Below are 17653 nucleotides of genomic sequence, written 5' to 3' on the forward strand. Positions count from 1 at the left end.
GTCGCCCCCTCATTCGGTCTGAGGAAACACGACAAACTGTTCATGCCATGATCCTGTTCGAATCGCTCCAACATGGTTTTTTAATGACTTCCAATTATTTCAACCCGATTCGAATTAAAAAAAGGGAAACTAACAACAAATCCAACCACAGCGGGAAGAATGAAGAGGTCCTTTATGGGCTGCTTACAACTGATTCACGTCATTTTGTCTTTTTCTAGCACGAGATGTAATGACTGCCAAACGAGTCATTGTTCTGAATAACTATTAATAACTATTTCCAGCACGCCTGCACCTCTGTGCAAGGAGGCCGCGCGGTTTCTTTTGGAGATGCTGGATTGCAATCCCTACGGCCTGTCCTCCACGGCAGGTGAGACGTGTCCCTCACCTGAACAACATCAGACCGTCCTTCTTGCCCATCGGCACTAACCAGAAAGTGCCCCCCCTTCTGCTGTTCGCAGGCTGGCAGCTGAATGAAGGGAAAGACCATGATTTTTCTTTCCACTTAGAACCACAGAATCATTTTGGTTGGAAAAGCCCCTCAAGATCACCGAGTCCAACCGTTCCCCACCCCGGCACTGCCCCATGTCCTGAGAACCTCATGTCCGTCTGTCCAACCCTCCAGGGATGGTGACTCCAGCACTGCCCTGGGCAGCCTGTTCCAATGCCCCACAGCCCTTTGGGGAAGAAATTGTTCCCCAGATCCACCCTCAGCCTCCCCTGGCGCAACTTGAGGCCGTTTCCTCCCGTCCTATCTAGTCCTGGTTATTCACTAAGGTTTAAGCTCCACACACTCCTCCAGCCGCTGGGGCTCAGCGTCCCCCCAGCTCCCACCACCTCTTTGAAGATGCACCCCTGTAGCTGGGGACTGGGCGGAGACCCAGGGGGCAGAAGAGAATGAATGGGAAGAGTTTTAGTCTGGTCAGCACTGATGCTCTTGAAGGTGACAACGGGAGACAGTCGCAAGGAAAACTCGGTGGTTACTCACTGCTCCACCTCCTCCTTCCTCTCCACAATTCAGGGCAGAAACTCCTTCTTCTTCTCACCCAGATGGAGCTCCAAACCCTGGCCGCACCGAGCATCCCGCTGGGGCTGGGAAACGCTGAGGCTGCACCACCGGCCGTGGGGAGAGGGAGGAGGGAGGAGGGGAAGCGCTTCTCCATTTAGAAAGTAATAATGCAGCTTAATTGTACCAGCAGCTGGCAGCGCTAGGCACAGCGAGGTGAGGCCTCGTGATTGGGCTTGGCAGCTGTCTGCCCTGCCGAGCACGCTGACGGGAGGCGAGGAGGCTCCTTCCGGCAGACGGGTCGGAGACGGGAGGCCGAGGGACACTGGGGGGCTGAGAATGGGGAGGGGACGCGCGTGTTGCTCCGGAGCATCAGGTGGGACTTCACTCCACGTCCAAACGGGTGAGAAAGGAGACGGTGCTCCTCAAGGAAGCGGGAGGAAAAAGTCATGAAAATAAAGGCCTATCTGCAAATAGAGGTCAGTTTAAACGCTGTAAGAAAGATAAGGAATTGGTGGGGGGGCGAGACCTGCCAGTCACATCCCAGTTTGAGGTTTCTGACCTTCCCGCAGCCCTCACCCCGCAGTCGGCTCCTCCCAGCGGCTGATGCTTCCAGCTCCAGAGGTGCCCAGGTACCTCCTGGCTGCTGAGGAACCCGGTGCGATGCGACCCTGAGCACTTCTGCTTAGCAAACACTGATCAGTACAGTTCAACACATGCACTTTGGCCCCTCTTTCTGCTTTTATCCTCTTCCAACACCAAGCAGGAGGAAGGGCAAACGCGATTGCGATGGTTTATATTTCCATAAGAAGAACTGAGCTCGATTTTCAGTAGCACTAAGATCCCTTTCCACCATGTAGGTTACGGAAAAGGTCCTGAAAACAGGGTGAAAATAATTTACATCTGGTTTAAAACTCCTTCCCACTGTCAGAGGCATGTGAAAGATTTTCCACATAACTGCAAAGAAAACCCTTCATTCTCCCATTTCTCAGCTCACCACCATGCAATGATGCTGAAATTGTTGATTAGCTGACATCCAACACTTAAATGTTACAAGCCTTTATTATTTATTTTTGGGGCAGAGAATTACCACTACGTGTTATTTTTATTTTACAGATCCAGCTTCTGAAACTACTTAAAAAGCTTTCGATCAAAGATGTACAGTGGTGCTGACAGAACACAGAAGAGTTTTCGCTGGGGAAAGCCATCATTAATTACCAGACTCTAAGTAGCACTGATAGTGCAAGCATTTGATTTTGATTTAATGTCTAAATAAGCTCGCTTACAATGGCAAAGTGCTTCTTGTTTAATTGAAAAGCAGTAAGTTTTCTATCCCCCCCTCCTTGGTTTTCATTCTGGCCGGGATCCAGGTGTAGAAATAGCAAGAAACACGAACAGAATGCAAAAAGTCAGTGTGAAAAAGCATCAGAGCCACAGGAGCCTTCTGAGCCTTCTGCCAACACCACTGCTGAGCTGTCTGGACCATCTTGTCTCTTCAAGGTTGCCCTTGCCCTCTGGATTTGCTGCCAGCCTGGCCTGGTGCCTGCCCATCCACCCGTCTGTCCATCCATCCGTCCATCCATCCCTCCCCTCTCTTTTTCTGTATCTCCCCTTACATCATGCTTGCTGAAATCCCATCACCATGCGTCTCTCCCATCCACCACCACAAGGGGATTTTCATCCTGAAAAAGCTCTTCGCTCAAAGGCAACTGTACAAGAACTCAGAGACGCTGCCCGACAGCCCTTTCGGGAAGAAGTTGTTCCCCACATCCGACCTGCCGCCGGGCAGCTCGGGGTGGGAGTTACATCCACGTCCGTGCTCAGACGCTGCGAAAGGCAAACTGCAAAGGGAGGGGACAGCTCCGGGGGAAGCAGCGAGCTGGCGTGACAGCCCAAACTGCACGCTCATAAGCGATTTTCCACTTCAGGAGCCTTCTACAAGTGTTAATGAACTAACCCTTCAGAGAGCGAGGCCGAGGCCGGAGCAGGCTCCGCCGGAGCGGGTCTCCAGCAGCTGATCCACACACATCCCCCTGTGCTCGGGGGCCGACGCGCGTGCTGCTGCGTGCTCGCACATGTGTGTGCTTGTTCACGTGTTAAACTCTCCATGGCTCCAGCAGCTGCCAATAGTTAGTGCACTGCCGCTTGAAACAGTGAAGATTTGCAGAAAAACACATTTCTTCCATTTTAAAATGAAATCCGTATGTAAGAAAGGTAAACTGAGGCACAGACTCATCACATTAAGATCTTCAGTCCTGCAGAGATGTCAGACGGTGAAAGCTGAAATCGCGTGGCACACGCCAGACAGCTGCAGACGAATGTCTTTGCTAAATGACTTCAAACCTAATGGCATGGGACAGGCAAAGATCAGGCTGTTCAGTATTCGGATAATGATCATTTATGAAAAACAAACCTTGGAAGGACCCAATGCCACCCGGCACAAACATGACTTGGATGGCAAGGAATGCAAAGCCAACATGTAAATGTTGGACTGGCTATTTAGGAAGAAATAGTAGTACTAGTGTGTCTAGACAGAGATTCTACTAACTGAAGAAAACGAGATTTAGACATTAAAAAAGTGATAATTTCAAGATGAAACTACAGATTTATATAGAACCATTGAAGGGTTTGGGTTGAAGGGCCTCCCCAGCCCCCCGGTGCCCCCTGCCATGAGCAGGGACATCTGCACCAGCTCAGGTTGCTCAGAGCCCTGTTTGCTGAAGATTTCAGTCAGGCACCCTGTGTTTTGCAGTGACAAAAAGGGGTTTACTCCATCAAATCATCACAGAAGTACCCGTCACCTCCCTGAACACGGGTACAGGACTCAAGAGATGCGTCTGATCTACTTGCAGGGGATGGAGATGGAGTTTGTCTTTTCCAGCTCGCTCGGAGCTGCCACCAAGCCCATTTCCCCGTGGGACAGGAGGTGATTCTGTGCTCAGCTCTGAAGGACTTGGGCAGAGGGAGGGAACAGGCGGCTTTTCTGGGGCATCTTCCTCCTCCTTAATGTAAACCACAGTGTCATTATTTTCATTTAATAAAGTGGAACAAACTTAAGATGCTTAAACGTTGATTAAAGGCTTTGATCTCTCAAAGTGCGATTAGTGTCCTTCTGTCGAGGAAAGTCACTCTGAGAAATGTATATGCTGATTCCGCATAATCCCCTCACTAATTCTGTGTCAGATATCGTGTTTACTGGAAGCACACGACAAGTCTTTTCTTCTTCCCTTTTCCCCGCTCCTGAAGTGGTTTTGGCCCCGCGTTTCTGTGCGGCTGGTGCCAGCCCTGCTGTTCCTCCCCTCTCCCGTAGGGACGGGGAGGGCCGCAGGTGACAGCCCCAAGCCCGGGCTGTGAGATGCAGAAGACAGGTAACTAGAAACAAACCCACCCGAAACGGACCCCGAATCGGAGCACCCCGAGGTCTGACCCAGCTCATCTTCTGGATTCTGGGCATTTTTATCCAGCTAAAACACTTGCATGTGGGATCAAAGTAGCTTCATTTCAGTTTCCTAAGTAAAAATGCAGTTGAATAAAACATGCACAAAAACCTGTCCCTACGCATCTGACAAAAGATGAAAAGCAAATGAATTCAAAGATTGATATCACTGCAGCAAGCTCTCTGTTGCACAGGGAACATCTGGGTTTATTGTTCTACATCACATAATAAAAATATATTCTCCTATTAATTTCAGATGAACATTTTTAGAGTCCTTTAACAGAAAGCAAACTCTCCACGTAGCCCCTGGTGAACATGAAGGCACAGGGCTGATATTCTTTGTGTTTTCCTGACAGTTTTGCGAAAAACGGGGAAAAATTAAACCAAGAAGGAGTTTTAGAACTTTTTGGCAAAACAGAAGAACCAAAAGGCTTCTGCTTTGAGTTCAAGAAAATATTTCCCTGATGTGTAGCAGTAAATAAATAAGTAGGTCCTTCTCACCCATCTGCAGCTCTGGTTTGGTTTAACATGCTGGAAAGGAATTTCAAATCCATGCGTTATTTCAAATTTCCGAAGCGATTCCTGTTGTTTGGAAACCATTGTCACAAAGGGGCATGGGGACGCTGTTGCATCACACAGAACACAGGCAAAACCAACAGCACTGAAACCAGAAATACTCCAGTATCACCCAACCTGCACTTTTCTCCCCCTAAAAAAGTCCCAGCTGATAAACATCCCGAATTTCCCGCTGGGAACGCCCTTCCCTTGGTGACAGGGACCGGCCTCTGAGCAGAGATGTTGGAAACGAGTGCCCGAGCCAGGACAAGGGTGAGACAGGAGGGAGGGTCCGCGGTGGCCTCCCCGCTCTGCCGATGGGGACGACGCGTGCAAAGCTCTGCAGAGGAACGCAGCGGCAGCCTGTAACGCGCTCCGCCTGCCCCGCTCACGGCCCCGCTCACAGTACACCTTCTCGGCCTCTTTCCCTCTTCTTAAGACGCTAACGAGAAAATTTGCCCGCGATTGCCTCACTTCCACACGCGCTCACTCTCTCCCCGCGCTGAGTAGCTAATGGTGAGAAGATTTAATAGCGTGATATTACTTTAATGTGAAGAGCATAAATAAAGCTCTTATAACTCCATAATTACGTCTGCATTGCACCTATTAACCATTCATCTGCCTGCAAGGCTCTGCGCAGTGACAGGGCAATTTCAAAGGTTTTTCTGTATTAAGAACTAAAATCTTGGTTAGGAAGGGGGGAAAAAAGGAGGGGGAAGAGAGGAAGGGAGGTTTGAAACTCTGCATATCTCTTGGGTGTCAAGAGCACAATCCAAAAGCAATCTTGAGGTCATGATGCTGCACTTAAAACTGCCTTGTGCCCGGAATTTTATTCTAGGAAATAAGAAAGCAAAAGTCCCATCTGGTCCGTGGCATCACTTGGCAGACAAGACTCATCTCAGATGCCAAAGCATCGGGATCAGGATCGGTGCTGGGAGCACAGGCACGTCCAGATCGAGCTCGATAACAATCTCAGCGTCTCTACCAAAGCAAAAGCAGCTCAGTCACTCAAAGCAAATAAAAGCGGCGTGTACTTGATGGGTTTAACTCGGTGCACATTCAAGAATACAAGTATTCCCGGTCCCCGCTGCCCTGAGCGCATCATGTAGATCAGATAGAGCAATGAGAACAGGAGACCGTGCCAAAAGCTCTTCCAAAGCTTCTCTGCTGTTACAGCCGAGCAGAGGAATGGAGTTTTGTTTGCCCAGAGGTCTCAATTTTCACCCTGGTTTCATCCGGCGTCAGAGAGAAAACAAACCCCGAAGTGCTGATGTTCTGGTTGCAGTGCGCTGGGCTTTAAAGCTGACTTTTTGGTGATGTAATACATTATCACTTGTCGGGCAAAAATAATCATTCAAAATGAAAAGCGATGTAAAAAGGAGAAAGTGAAATGTTGAATTTAAAAATACCAGCATTTCGACTTTGTCTGAACTTACGGAAATCAGGATAAATCTGGAAAGCATTTTCCTGTCAACAAGAGCTAAGGGAACAGGAGCTGTCAGAGTTTCTCTGCAGGTTTGTTTTACTTAAAGGCTGTTAAGGCTGGAATACAAACCACCCTCCTGCAGGCAAAAGGGGAACGCAACCTTTGGTCTTTTGGGATAATTACGCTGCACAACGCACAGCGTGATGGAAAACTCTCCCTCCTCTTGCTGCTGGGAGGCTTGTGCTGAATTCCTGCGATGCAACAGCTGTTCCCAGCCACCGCTGCCGCAGGAAATTGCAGAGTGCGGTTAAGCAGGAAACCTGGCAAGGATGTGCATAGCACAGGAGCTTACAGCCCGGAGGATGATTTTGCCGTTCGTGATACAGCGTCTTCTGAACGAGCTTTGGAGCTCTCGTACCGACGTGCAAAGCGCCCCGTGACGGCGCAGGCTGCGCTGCTCCCCGGGCACCATCCCGTCCCCAGCTGCAGGGAAATGTTTAAGCCTGAGCCTCTGCCTAAGTCAGATTTCTGACCAGTTCGAGAGTCTTAAGATGTAGTTAAACTAGTGTCAACTAGGAAAAGCCCACAGGCTTCTCTACAGGAAGAGACCAGACTAAGTGATGAAAACAGAGATGTATTGACGGGAGATACAGATGGTGATGTTTATCATTTTAATTTTAAAAACCTTGGATTTGAAAGGGCAAGCAAAGCTCATGAGAACAAAACCCACACTTAAGCTGCAGCAAATAGTGAATTACACCAAAGGTTGTGATGATTAGTAAACAATTAGGACCAATGTTCCAGCTTAACTAGCGCCACTGAAGCTGCATGCAGCTAATTTCCAACAACACGGAAAGAGGAGATGGAAAAAAATGGGATTCTAAGCACACAGCCAACAAAATTAAACTAAGAATTAATTTCATCCATTATAACTGATTGTTGTAAATTAAACCTAGAAGAAAATAATTGGTAGCATGTAGCTTTTAGAGTTTGATACAGATTAGGGGAATCAGATTTTTTTATTAGGAACACTAAACTCATCTGCCATGCTCTTGTGTGGCCAGCATCCAGCCCATTGTCACAGTGGGGTCTGCAGCCACGAGCATTTGCTTCATTAAGACCTAAATCCTCAGCCACCCCCTGCAACCGAGGGAGCTGAGCAGGGTTACGAGTCCCCCGGTGAGCAGGACAAGAGGTTTTCTGCTCTCGTGGCATCTGCAGAGCAGTATCGTCATTCCAGCCTCGCTCCCCCCGCGCCAACGTGATAACCGCTCCGCTGCTGGAGACGTCCAGCATCCCCAAGGACTGCCCAGTATCCAGGAATGCAATTGCCTTTTGCCTAGAGAGGAAAGAAAGCACTTTGAACCTTATTTTCTGCCGTGGGGACCGCTGGCAAATTGAATAATCATGTTGGTCTGCTCTAATTGCTTCTGCTCCGTACCACACAGCAGCCTTAGAAGACCTTTGCCAGCGAGCTAAGCCTACGGTTTGGTGGGGAACCCATCCTGCTGATCCAGCTTCCCTTTGCAGCACCCCTCGGGTCTGATTCCTCCCTCACTAATACAGCTTAACGCAGCGATCAGTCCCCCGAAGGAGTGGAAGTGATGCTGTAAATGATGCTGTAAATGACGCTGGAAGTGATGCTCTAAGTGATACCCGGTCCCAGGCGGCACTGCCAGAGCCTTCTGCACCTTTCCGAGGCTGCTGCTGACTCTGCTCCGGCCCTTTCGTGCTCTGGATCAGTGACGGTTGTAAAGAAATCAGTGTTGGCCCCATGAAGCGTGTTGCTGTATCTTGAAAACTCAGGTCTGGTAAAGCAGCGCCTGGCAGGAGCGCGGAACTGACCCTCCAGAGCTCCCCAGACTGGACTTTTATCCATGTTCCTTCATATTTTACGGGCATTAAAAAATTCATAGAATGAAGCTGTCACCCTAATACGGAAAGAGGCCAGAGTCTTAGGGGTTAAAGTTTCTTCTTCTCTATCTGAAGATATTTTCTCACAAGGTGTGAAGCATTAGAAAGACCCAGGTTTGAGCTGTAGCAGATTTTAGAGAGCAGCAGGAAATTAAGTTATATACTAGCTTTTTTTTTTCTGAGAGGTTATTTTTATGCATTTATTTAATTAATTCCTTTGGCTTATATAAGGGTAATAAGATTTTTGCACGTCTGCAGCACTCCCTTTCTCAACAACATTTCACAGAAACAGAAATAGCCCCCGCGGCTGCTCCCGTGCACAGACCGAGCTCAGTGGCAACCGCTTCACACCAACCCAGAGCACGTGGTGCTTTCCAGGACCACATGTAGAGGCCACCGCCACTAATTAAAACCGCAGGGAGGACTAGCGGAGAGCCAAAACAAGATCATTCTAGGTGCAAATGTGCTGTGGCGTTGAGTTTTACACCTTTTTCTTTTTTTTGCAGAGGATGCTCTGGGATGCAGGAGTCCGAGGAGTCTGTTCCCCACGGCTGGCGAGAGGCAGCACCTTTGGGAAGGTAAAAATGCTGATTTTGTGGCGGCAGGGCTGCCACCCGTGAGAGCCGACGGAGAGGGAGCAGTGCCACCTACTGCACCACCAGCACCGGCCTTGCTTTGAACATTGCCGCGCAAACTGAAATAGAAACTTCTTGTTTTGTAGTTGGAAATATAAAGGAAAGGGGAAAAAAATAAATGGGGGAGGTGGGGAAGGAGCAACCTAAAAAAAGGAATTTGCTGAATGGCATTTTGTGCCAGCATCGTATTTATAAATAGCCGAAGTGACACTGCTCTTTGCAAGATGAATTTCTGAATGTTTCTGATCAGCAAAGAGCTCGAGCTGCAAATAACAATAAATGGGGGGAAATGCATATAAATAAACGGCATTAAAGCTCCTTTCTGTGTGCGATCAGCATCTCATCTTGAAGCTTACATCAAAGGGACTCAATTAGCAGACACATTTTCTAATTACATGTTCTAATTTGCAACAAATCTGGGTTTCTAATGAAGCCTTGATTATTGGTCCAGATGGTAAGGATCGGACCTGATATTCTGCAGCATGCGGAAGCACATTGTAAGTGCCAAGACGACCACTTGATGCTCAAGAACCAGCTTCAACTCCTTGTTTGCCCAGACACCTTCATTTTTTCCCAGTTCCCAAGGAATTTCCCCAGCCAGATCTTTTGCCCAAATCTACCTGAGTGAGCAACTGGGGAAAGCAGGTGCAGATAATTGCGACTGCAGAATGACACAGCAACTAAAGGACCTCCCCGGCCAGTCAATCCACTGACTATTAATATTTCCCCTTCACAATCTTGATTTGCACATGCAGAGAGGGAGAACAGCACTTTTTTGGTAACATAACCCACAGGTGGTCGCCCAGGCATTATTTTTAATTACAGAAAATGTTCCCTGTAGACTTCCCATGCTAGTTTTCGGTGTTAATCGCTCAAACGGACACCGTGCCGTAGGGTTTCTTTAGGTGCTCAGAGGGAAGCGAAAGGGCTGGGGAAGCAGCACAAACACCAGCAACACCTGGATCTGCCATGAAGCTCCAAATGCAGAGACAGAGAGAGCAGAGAAACAGAATCAAACCACAAACCTCGCTTTTTTCCCCTATTTCATGCAAAGAGAAGAAAATCTTTCCTTCCTGGGCTTTTTTTTGTCTTTAAGATGCTATTGTGGTACTAACTGAGCCTTGCTCCATTCTTCACAGCTGGACAGCTGTGCGCTACCTTGGATCTAACTCTGGAATCCCATTGGCTTTCGAACCTGTTAAATCACAATTTTATCTCACAGCTCAACCTCCCTGGCATGTCATCAGGGTTTACAGCCCCAGTTCAGGTCTCCATCCTTGGAGCTGGCCCCACGACTTCCCAGGGCTCTTCCCAAAACACCAGTATTACAGCTGTGGGTATTTATTTTTCAACAGTCTACAGACCCATGACAAAACCCCAAAGGACCAGACTGCACTGACAGAAGAGTCCAGGAGCTCTGCAGTGAGGTAAAAGTGAAAACACCCTGAAAGACCCTTATTCTAATGTCCTAACCACTCCAAGAGCCTTCTTGGCTTTTATTCTGTCTTTTAATAACATGGTCCTAAAAAGTATAGAAATCCATGATAAACTTGAACAGAATTAAACCGGAAGGGAGAAATACCTGAGCATATCTTTTGCTGTTAAATCATATTCTCCCATATTGCTGCAGTCCTATGCATAAATAGACAAATTATTCTAAGGGAATATGTTGTCTAATATTGCTGCCTGGCTTGAAAACAGCTCCAAGGGAAATTTCCTGCCAGTATCAGACCTAGTTTGACTAAAGTACTAATAATACAAAAATAATGTCAGTGTAGGATTAATTTTAAATTTAAGCAGCTAGTCTAACACAGTCCCCTGGACTCATATTCTCGCACCTCTTAAGACAGGAACCATTCCCAAGGTAGGTGGATCAGGCTGTTCTTGTTTCTCTCCACAGTCCACAACGGGCTTAGGGCAGACACTCAACCTGGGAAGGCTGCAGTAAGTAGGATGAAGTGCTGGCGCATAAAGCTGCAGAAAATAAAGGCCAAGCAAAAAGAACCTGCAAATGTTGAGCATCATGATTTCAAAACAAACCCCAGGACTCGCTGGAACCTTGGTTTAACTTTTGCAAACTGAACGACATTTATGCGCCTTTGCCAGCCGGGTATTCCCTTGACCTGAGAATTGCTCCCTCTTCTTCCATCACGTGGAATCCGAGCTCTGCTCAGCGAGCCGGTGCCACAGCTTGCGCTGCTGGGCACACCAAGGCTTCTGAAATTATTGAATGACCACTAACTGTAATCCTACAAGCCTTCAGTGGATTAAAGAAGATTAATGGAGAAAGAAGAGCTCGGACATTCACTTGCACTAATGAGATGGCTGAGGTCTCTAAGTAGCTGGACTGCCCGCTCTTAAATACAGTGTAGTAGCTTTTAGAGATTTTGATTGTTTATTTGCTTTACAGATAATGATTACTATTTAAAGATAAAAGACTCCAAAGAACAGTAATATTAGCACAGGATAAGAGCAGCCGATGTGATGGATGCCTTACACACTCCAGCCTGTCCCAGCGTGATTGAGATCAGTTTGATGCCTCTCCCTCGCCAGGGAATTTCAGAGCAGAAAGCTCTGGCTTAGGATGTGCACCGAGGTCTGTCTTCAGTTCTTTTAGCAGTAAAGGCAGAGCTGGTGTGAAAAACCCCCGGGAACAAGCGATGGAGCAGGGCAGGATGAGGCACCCGGCTGGAGCGCTGGTGGGACCGCGGTGCTGCCCCATCGCCTGCTCTGCTGCAGCGGGACGCGCTGGCCCGAGCCCAGAGCCGTGATTAACTGCCACCGACAGAAGAAACTCCACGTACAGTACTGAACTTTATTTATTATCCTAATCGGTTTCTACGCTAAGATGTAGTCACTGCTGGGAAATACGTCTCAGAGCAGGATCCAGGCTACCCCAGCTGATAAAACTAGTATTCACAAATACTAGGGGAAAATGCACCTTGCACCCATTTCCAGGCAGGTTCGCAGCTGGTGAGAGGCGGGGAGCAGCAGCCAGCACAGGTGGGACAGGAGAACAGGATCAGATGGTGGGTCCTGGCTCTGACTCTCTCCCTGCTGCATCTGGGTTTTTTTCCATCCTTTCTTGGCCCATTGAAACCACCAGGTTTTGGGTTTCCTTGCGCCTGTGCCTGGGCAGTGTTCCCTGATTAGGGACGATCTCAGCAGGGAGCTCCAGATGGGCTGTCCGAGGTGGGTCAGTGAGAACAAGATGTCTGTGGCTGGTCCCCATCCCACCCCAGCCCTTTTGCTCAATCTCCCATCCTGGCCCCACTATTTGGGAGTGCTAATTAGTGCCAACTTTTAGTGCAGCTTTTCATCTTCCAGGAACCAGGCTGAGAACATAAACTGAATTTCCTTGGGTCTTTTTCCAGCTGCTGACAGGGCATGGATTTAAACCTAGGGAATTACATTTGAAAAGCTCCATATCTCATTAATAATCTGCCGAGCCATTAAGCACACTCAGATTTTACCACCCTTTTTTTGCCATTGCAGAGGCAAATTACACGACCTTCCTCCCAGCCTTGGGGGTGATGGTACCAGTGGCTTGCTAAGGAAACAGCCACGTATCCCATGCCAAGGGCATGATTAAAAATACAGTTATTGGAGAGTAGATGAGAAGCCTTTTTTATCTTTGGTCCTGATCACATTTCAAAACTGATACCTTTTTCCTCCCATTGTTTCATTTACATATCAAAATAATTGCCTTCTAAATTCAACAGCTCGCTGGAGTTCCAGGGGCAACCTGCCCTTCAAAAGCTGGTCCGACTCATGGAGGAGACCTGGGCAGAGCGAACCCCACGGGAAAGCACAGAAATCCTGCAGCAAAGCCCACGCTGAAGAAGTCTCTGCAGAGAAGGCGATAGTGAAATGTGGATGTCATTCCTACAGCAACACGAAACCCCACAATATCCTTTTATCACCCCAGATCAATAGCAAAAAATCCCCCAAATCAAACTACTTTTTTTCCTTTCATTCTAGAGTGAAGATCTATTTTTACGTCCTTCGTTTTGGTTTGTCAAAGTGAGCAGTTTGACTTGGGCTTTGGCTGCCCAGCTCATGAGCCCTGTAGCTTGTGCAGTTTGTGTCTCCATCTCCAGGTCACCGTGGAGACCCCGTGACACTGGGGTATCAACCGTGTCACACCACCCATGAGCCAGAGGGCAGGGAGAGCTGTTTAAACCCATACACAGAACTGGCTGGGAGTTACGACACTTCAAACTTTTTTTTACGCTGTCTTTTACTTCCATTTCGTGCAAAAACAGAACATGTAGAAGGACCAGGAAAGAAAGGCTATGGGAGATGGATCAGGTATGCGAGAGAGTACAGGGAGACACAGACATTTTGCAGCACTTATCACTTCTGTATGATTTCGCAAGTTTTCCATAAACAAAAAGATTCACAAAAGCTGGAGCAAACACAATGGTCTGAAACCCTGCAAGGATTAACCTTTTGATTTCTTGTGCCATAGTAGGAAAAGAAACTCTTTTTGCCTGGAGTTTTGGAGTCCTTAATAAATCTTACATTAAAAAAAGAAAAAACACACAACACACAAGCGAAAAATCTCAGAAATCATGTGCTACGTCTCATTTGCCCCAATGATAGCCTGTCTCCTTGAGATCTAATGGGAAACTTAATGACCCCCGAATTTTACTCCTGCACAAAGTGCTCCTGAAGGACCTGGTAAGTGTTCAGAAATGATGAAGCTCAGACAATCTGGGCCGAAGCTCTTCACACGGCTGCGCTGCCGTCAGCCCGGAAAGAGGGGCCAGAAGGCTTTGTTAACCCGGGGGGGTCCTGCCTGGCTCCATTCTTGGTTCAGCCCAAATGCAGGAATTTGCCTGCTCAAGGCTGGATGTTCTCTTTGCCCAGCCGTGGTGGACAAGAGGCAGGACTGAGCCCAACATGTGAAAAAGGATCAAAGATCCAAAATGTTGGCACAACCTGACAAATCCTTGCAAGACAAGATGTTGTCCAAGGGCTCCATGGGATCAGAGTCCCCAAGAAGACGACAGAGGTTCCCCATCCTGTCGCTTGTTAACTGGGAGAAGAACCCAACCCGTTCCATGCTCCAACCTCCTTCCAGGTACCTCCTCTGTACTCCCACGCAAAGGTCCTTGTTGCAGCCCCAAAAACCCCTCTGGGGCAGCAGCAGAGATTTTCCACACGCTTAAGACTCTCTAAGGATGCACCAGCCCCAAAGCTACACCTTGAATGTGCAACCTACCACAAAACCAAAGATTAACCGAGTAATTCAAAGAGAAACTTCCGCTCTGCGCCACTGATGCGGGCGGCTGTGAACGCTGTTCCTGGGAGCGCAGTAAAACGCCCCACAAGCTACATGGCAGCCTTGCAGGGAGATGTGTCGATCATACAGCTGCGGTTCATTGTGATGTTTCCTGAGTTTCTTTCTTTGCCTTAATTGCTCGCTTTCAAGAGGTGGCAATAAAGGTTGAATGCAGTTTATCGAATAAATTGTCTGCTGTGGGCTAAGTCAAATGCTAACCGCATTCAGATCTCTTGTTAGAAAAAGAACATTTTCTGGTGAAACTTGTGGACAGTGTAAGAACTCGCTTACCTTGTTTCCCAGTGACTAATGACACACGCGTTGCAACACTGCACATTTTTTCAGAAAGCCCCCAGCGTTGGCACCTCATGTCGGAAAAGAAAAAAAATAATCAATAGTCCCATGCAAAAGAGGGCTGCTGCTTTTTCTTGGTAAGCAGAGCAACACCAATAAAAGAAAGAGTGTTAAGTTGCAGACCTGAATATAAATAGCCCCAGATAAAATTGAGGCAATAGCTTTCCTTCCAGCTGTCACACAGCCAAGCCAATTGCATTTGAAGAACCTGTGACTACATATGTTATAATTTGATGGAAAATAATACCATGACCTGTTGCAGGCAGGAAAGCTGAAGGTCTCATAGGTCACCAAATCAATGTGAGGCAGAGCCATGGATATAATAATTTAAGACCCAAAAGTGAAAGCAATGGATGAACACTGGATTACAATTATCCTTAGATAATTCAAATTACTTTAAATAGATAGCTGACCTACTAAAAACTGCCTGGTCGCTAGTCTTGCATTTGGTTGGCCAATTCAGATAATGACTATTTGATCCCGTTCTTCTTCTTTTTTCATGGAACACTAGAATTGTTAATAGCAGTGAAGGGTTTCTTTTTGAGCTGAACTTGCAGTAACCTGCTGTTCAACATCTCCCCACGTTAAATTCAGTTGTTACAGCACTGACATTTGCAACTCGATAAGTTAAGGTTGTATTGGTGGCATATTCTCCGAGAACACACAGGCTCATTTACAGCGCGGGCTGAAGCAAGCAGCTGGACGTTTTGCTCCAGGACTAACTTGTATACTCATTTTCCATCATCTTGTTGGCTATTTTAAAATTAACCTTGTGCAATCTCAAAGAAGAAGGAGGTGGAAAAAAGGTTTAATTGCATGACTAACAAACGCTAGGGATACAGCCAGGATCTGCACACCTGCTGTGCTACCAACCATTTCTGGAGTTTAGTATCATTATTACCTTATTGCTATCATTTGTATTATGTTCGGATACAGGAGTTCTGCTCGTGTACTAAAATCCTGCTGTGCCAGGCAAGATACCAATGTACGACGAGATCATGTGCAATTCAAGAGGCAGGGGGTGGCTCTGCTGTACTCGGCCTGCTGGACGTTAAACATCGATCTGCTCCAGCAGCCCCGGCTCCGCGGTCCCTCCCGAGGCGACAGGTCCTGCCCCAGGGGGACACTGCTCCAAACGCGGGGGCAGCACCGCGCTGCTGCCAGACACCGCAGCCCGGTGAGCACGCTGGGTGATCCTACCAAACTTCAGCTCTTAGTCATCTGATTTCCCTCTCCCTTCCAGGCTAAGGAACATCGCTGTCAACATTAGAGCACCTAACGGTGGTTCCTGAGATGTGTATACCCTTTATTCAAGCAAGAAGGTGGACAAAATGATGGACAAATAAAACATCCCTGGCTAGACAGGGAGCCAAAATTACACGTCTGGATGTGTTCCATGTAATCTATTTGAAATGAAGTTTGGAGTGCAGTTGCCTGACATTCCCTTCGTGGTCAATGGGTACAGACAGGTATTTCCAGAGGACGACGGGCAGGCCGACCTGATCTCTAGAGGCAACCCCCAATTAAATGCCTAAAACTCCATTCGACAAACAACCATGCAGTGACTCCTTCCTGGAGCTGGGCAGAATTCACAGGAATTCCAGCACCTACATCGGATCCGATTGCATATCTCTCTGCGTAGCTACATCCCACAGGAAATACACGTGGGACCAATGTCACTTGCCATCTTGTTCCAACGTCACGTCTGACAGCAAATCTCTTCCTCTATGTGCCCATTTCTTTCCACTGCCTTTAAAGGGACCCTGGGACCCCAAGGTGGAGATCTCAACTGGAGATATTCATCCTGCTGATATCTCACGTCAGTCGGAGTTCTTGCCGTTGCAAGACGCTAAATCCCAAATACAATTATTTAAGCTCTTCCCCAGTCTTGCCTAAACTCTCGCAGCAGTTTAACCTCCATCAGTAAGGTTGTCCAGATGCCACATTGCTGGTGTTGGGTACACACAAAATCAGAGCAACATCCAAATATCCTGAGATCTTCCCCACAGCCACAGAAGCTGGTGTTCCTTCTGCCCAAGGGGTTTCTCAAGTACTTCATTTTCTGTAGATGGTACATAGTGAGCTCGGGTGCACAATTACAAACAGGAGATGACCCAAAACCCATCAGCACTGACTGCAGATGCAGTCCATACGGGTCATTAAGGGTTAGGTGTGCTGGAACCCGCGTTCAGAAATAGCCCAGCCGCTTTGCAGCGTACTCCCCGGGCCGGGAGCACAGCGCTGCGCCAGAGCTGGAGCAGCCGAGCACATCGTCAAGTTGAACGTTTAGGAGCGAGAAGATGGGACGCACCTGCCGATGACTCTTCCAGTTACATCCCAGCTACATCTGCTGCACCGGTAAATGTCCCAACAATCTGCTAACACACGATTGATCTGAGCACTTAACAGAGTCAAGGGAGATGTATGGAGATAAGATGTGACTTTGCTGACTTCCTTCGTCACTCCTAATTGCTAAGCAAATGAGTGGAAAAACATCCTCAATATTCATCCTCTCCCGTGAGCAACTGGTTACTAACGTTACGGATTTTATTTGCTGAGGGAAGGGGAGGTGGTGAGAGGTGAAGACGAAACGTAAGGAATCACGGAGGGTGGAATGTTTCCTCGTCTGCTGATGCTGGAAGCGCAGCACTACAGCTCAGTCAGGCCAGGGCCGCTTTGGGACCGGGCACGTCAGCTTTCGGTAAAAGCATTAAAAAAAGGCTTCCCAGAGTGAAATCAATTCTTTGATAAATACCAAAAAGTTCCCACATTTTGCCACTTGTATTAAGATGAGGATTAATATAATTGCATTGCTGCTAATCTCAATGCTTGCATGCTTAATGAGACACCTGACAAGCTTTTCAATTAGAGAGATTACATTAAGTTGCTAGAGTCCCAGAGTTTGCTTTATCCTTGACCCTGGTTAGCGCATTGAACCACATTTTGAGGGGAAACAGGCCGTGAATCAAAGATCTAACCAGCCTGCAGGACTCTGGCATGTTTTACCACACAGCCCAAATCAGACACAAGGGTTTGAACTGGG

At 47.7% G+C, this 17653-nt stretch overlaps 1 long non-coding RNA gene across 1 annotated transcript in view; it reads right to left on the bottom strand.

Annotated features, from left to right (window-relative positions):
* The window catches only part of LOC135997852 (uncharacterized), a 151250-nt gene extending 136558 nt beyond the window's left edge, over positions 1-14692 (bottom strand). The window contains exon 1 of the long non-coding RNA XR_010607493.1: positions 14548-14692. This is a non-coding gene — a long non-coding RNA (uncharacterized LOC135997852). The remainder of the gene's footprint in view (positions 1-14547) is intronic.
* Between the last annotated feature and the right edge of the window lie 2961 nt (positions 14693-17653).

Source organism: Caloenas nicobarica, chromosome 23, assembly GCF_036013445.1.
Source record: "Caloenas nicobarica isolate bCalNic1 chromosome 23, bCalNic1.hap1, whole genome shotgun sequence".
In the NCBI taxonomy this organism is placed as follows: domain Eukaryota; kingdom Metazoa; phylum Chordata; class Aves; order Columbiformes; family Columbidae; genus Caloenas; species Caloenas nicobarica.